This window comes from Dama dama, chromosome 18 (assembly GCF_033118175.1).
Source record: "Dama dama isolate Ldn47 chromosome 18, ASM3311817v1, whole genome shotgun sequence".
Classification (NCBI taxonomy): Eukaryota; Metazoa; Chordata; class Mammalia; order Artiodactyla; family Cervidae; genus Dama; species Dama dama.
Genome location: NC_083698.1, coordinates 3,971,539 through 3,976,103, shown reverse-complemented (window position 1 = coordinate 3,976,103; position 4,565 = coordinate 3,971,539). Strand labels below are relative to the sequence as shown.

The 4,565-nt window shown below is 36.8% G+C and overlaps 1 non-coding gene across 1 annotated transcript; it reads left to right on the top strand.

Annotated features, from left to right (window-relative positions):
* The first annotated feature begins 2,532 nt into the window (after positions 1 to 2,532).
* Positions 2,533 to 2,639, top strand: LOC133073251 (U6 spliceosomal RNA). The gene has a single exon (XR_009696948.1). It is a non-coding gene; the product is annotated as a U6 spliceosomal RNA (small nuclear RNA).
* The last annotated feature ends 1,926 nt before the right edge of the window (positions 2,640 to 4,565 follow it).

Here is a 4,565-nt window from a genome sequence, read left to right as displayed (position 1 = left end):
GAAGAAAGTAGGAAAAACCACTAGACCATTCAGATATGACCTAGATAAAATCCCTTAAGATTATACAGTGAAAGTGACAAATATATTCAAGGGTTTAGATCTGATAAAATGCCTGAAGAACTATGGATGGAGGTTCACGACATTGTTCAGAAGGTGGTGATCAAGACCATTCCCAGGAAAAAGAAATGCAACATGGCAAAATGGTTGCTGAGGAGGCCTTACAAATAGCTGAAAAAGAAGAGAAGCTAAAGGCAAAGGAGAAAAGGAAAGATATATCCATCTGAATGCAAAGTTCCAAAGAATAGCAAGGAGATAAGAAAGCCTTCCTAAGTGATCAGTGCAAAGAAATAGAGGAAAATAATAGAATGGGAAAGACTAGAGATCTCTTCAAGAAGATTAGAGATACCAAGAAATCATTTCATGCAAAGATTGGCTCAATAAAGGACAGAAATGGTATGGGCCTAACAGAAGCAGAAGATATTAAGAACAGGTGGCAAGAATACACAGAAGAACTATCCAAAAAAGATCTTCATGACCCAGATAACCACCATGGTGTGATCATCCACCTAGAGCCAGACATCCTGGACTGTGAAGTCAAATGGGCCTTAGGAAGCATCATTACAAACAAAGCTAGTGGAGGTGATGGAATTCTAGTTGAGCTACCTCAAATCCTAAAAGATGATGCTGTGAAAGTGTTGCACTCAATAGGCCAGCAAATATGGAAAACTCAGCAGTAGCCACAGGACTGGAGAAAGTCAGGTTTCATTCCAATCCCAAAGAAAGGCAATGCCAAAAAATGTTCAAACCACTGCACAATTGCACCCATCTCACAAGCTAGCAAAGTAATGCTCAAAATTCTCCAAGCCAGGCTTCAACAGTACAAGAGCTTCCAGACGTTCAAGCTGAATTTAGAAAAAGCAGAGGAACCAGAGATCCAATTTCAACACCCAATGGATTATAGAAAAGGCAAGGGAGTTCCAAAAATACATCTGCTTCTGCTTTATTGAATACACCAAAACCTTTGACTGTGTGGATCACAACAAACTATGGAAAATTCTTCAAAAGGTGGGAATACCAGACCACCTGATCTGCCTCCTGAGAAATCTGTATGCAGGTCAGGAAGCAACAGTTAGAGGTGTACATGGAACAATGGTCTGGTTCCAAATTGGGAAAGGAGTACATCAAGGCTGTATATTGGCACCCTGCTTATTTAACTTATATGCAGAGTACATCATGTGAAATGCTGGGCTGGATGAATCACAAGCTTGGATCAAGATTGATGGGAGAAATATCAACCATCTCAGATATGCACATGTTACCACCCTTATGGCAGAAAGCAAGGAGGAAGTGAAGAGCCTCTTGGCAAAAGTGAGAGAGGAGAGTGAGAAAGCTGACTTACAACTCAACATTCGAAAAACTAAGATCATGGCATCTGGTCCCTTCATTTTCTGGCAAATAGATGAGGAAACAAGGGAAACTGTGACAGGCTTTATTTTTTGGGGGGGCTCAAAAATCTGCAGGTGGTGACTGCTGCCATGAAATTGAGACACTTGCTCCTTGGAAGAAAAGATATGGCCAACCTAGACAGCATATTAAAAAGCAGAGACATTCCTTTGCCAGCAAATGTCCATATAGTAGAAGCTATGGTTTTTCCAGTAATCATGTATGGATGTGCGAGTTGGACCATAAAGAAGGCTGAATGCTGAAGAATTGATGCTTTTGAACTGTGGTGTTGGAGAAGACTCTTGAGACTCTCTTGGACACCAAGGAGATCAAACCAGTCGATCCTTAAGGAAATCAGTCCTGAATATTCATTGGAAGAACTGTTGTTTACGCTGAAACTCCAATACTTTGGCCACCTGATGCGTAAGAACTGACTCATTGGAAAAGACCCTGATGTTGGGAAAATTTGAAGGCAGAAGGATAAGGGGGTGACAGAGGATGAGATGGTTGGATGGCATCACCGACTCAATGGACATGAGTTGAGCAAGTTCTGGGAGTTGGTGGAAGATAGGGAAGCCTGGTGTGCTGCAATCCATGGGACACGACTGAGTGACTGAAATTAACTGAGCTGAATATAACTTTGTTAAAAATAATAGCTAAAATATATTCCGTGATTATAGCTTATGGATAAGTGAAATGAATTATAGTAATGTTATACAAAAGGAGACGGTGGAATTGGGAATACTTTATTATCAGGTAATTGAACTGCCCTGTAAGTAGGAAAGTGTGATTTGAAAGGGGGTTTGAATTAGTTTTAAATGTATATATCAAACTCAGAAACAACTACTAAAAAGTTTTTGTTTTAAGTAGTTGATATGTTAAGATAGGAGAGAAGAAGGAAAAAGACAAAATTTTGAATTGAAATTAGAGAATATAGAAAAAGAGTGAAACACGCACACACATAGGGAAACAAAGACCAAAAGCAAATACTTTAAAAATGGTAACAAATACGGTAGATATTAGTCCCACCATATCAATTATTCCTTTAAAGATCAAGAGTCTAAATACACCAATTAAAATGTAAGGGTTGTGCTCGCTTTGGCAGCACATATACTAAAATTGGAACGATACAGAGAAGATTAGCATGGCCCCTGCGCAAGGATGACACGCAAATTCGTGAAGCGTTCCATATTTTTAAAGAAAGAAAAAAAAAAAAAATGTAAGGGTTGTCAGAGTAAATCCAGAAAGCAAGTTTAAGCTATGTGTTGTCTACAAGAGGCTCATTTGAAATATAAAGACTCAGATAGATGAAAAAGGTTGGAGCAAAATATACCATGATAATACTCATAGAAAGAGAGTTACACTAATTTCAGACAGAACAGAATTAAGACCAAGGAAAATTATCATGGATATAGAGACATGACACAGTGATAAAGGAGTTGTAACTACTAATACATTTGGCAATCTCAGCATCTCTGCATCCGTAATAGATCCAGCGTGCAAATCAGTATTGATAGCTGAACAATACCAAAAATCAACTAGATTTCATTCACATCTAAAGAATATTTCAACATCCAGTAGTTGGTTCATTTTTACTGCTGACTACTATTCCATTGTATGGTTATATCCCAGATATTTTATCCATTCACATAATGAAGGAATTTGAATAGTTTCCAGTTTTTAGCATTCACAAATAAAGTTATTAAAAGCAGTGTGTACAGGTTTTACTCAAAATTTCTGAGTGCTAGTCTGCTCCACTGATCCATTTTTATCTCTTTCCAATGAAACATTGTGGATTTACAGTAAATCAGAGTTTGATTCATCTATCTGTATTCTAAATTTTCATATCTATTGTTTATATATTTTAATTATTTGACTCATCTTGATTATTGTATTTTTCAGCTCCAATCTTTCCATTTGGTTCTTCTTTCTAGCTCGTTTCTTCTTTCTAACTTCTGTTTCATGTATATATTTCCATTTGTTTAAGACTTCTGAAAATTGATTGTTAGATAATTTCTGTGTCTTAGTTTTAGTTTGAGATCTGCTGTCCTATCCCATGTAAGTTGAGATTTTCTTCTTTGTATGGCAAATAATTTTGGTTTGTATTCTGGACATTTGGATGACTGAAACATATTTTAATGTTATATGTTAAGTATGATTTTTCACTATTTTATATTGCAAATACATTAAGAGATTGGTATACAGTTAAATTTTTAAAGTTAATTATTCTTGAATAAAAGACTGTATGATCATGAAAAGAAAGGGCACACTTTTTTGGATTTCTTCATGTCAACTTTATTTCTATTTGATACCTTTTCTTCTATGTCAGTTAAAATGATAGTTGAGTTAGGTTTATGTAATTTATTTCATCTTCTCCTAGTCTTACAGAATTAAGAATATATATAGAAACAGTGATTTTCCTAGTGGGTAACTTAAACATTATGTACAGTCTACCCTCTATCTGCAGGTTCTGCATCCATGGGTTCAACCAACTTTGGGTCAAAATATTTGAAAAATGAATTTGAGAAAATTGCTGCCTGCTGGCCATTATTTACATAGCATTGACATTGTAATAGACATTGCAAGTAATCTAGAAATGATTTAATGTATACCAGAGGTTGTGCATCAGCTATATGCAAAAGTATGTTGTTTTATATAAATGAGCATCCACATATTTTGTTATGTGCTGATGTCCTGGAACTAATCCCCCAGGGATACAAAGGGACTACTGTAGTTTATTGTTTGTCACAGGTATGGTGGAAGGCATCTAGGAAGCTAGATTTCTGTTCATAGTTCATATTTAGACTAGCTTTTATGTGCTGCTTCCAGTGTAGCTAGCCAAGGTCATTTTTGCATACGAGATGCCTAATGTGATGGTGAGAAGCCCCATGACCTGACTTTTTGGTGCAGCTATGTCAGGGAATATGGAGCCCTCCAGCATGGCTGCTTTCAGATTATTTTGATTCCAAAAGCTTAGAGAGTTCCGGATATCTTCTACTTAGATATACTATGCTGATTTTGCCATCAAAACTGGGTAGAGAATTGGGATTTTGCCACTAGCAAGAGGAATAGACAAGGAGGAGTTAATTGACTGTGCTGAGTGTGCTGAGATGCAATTTCAC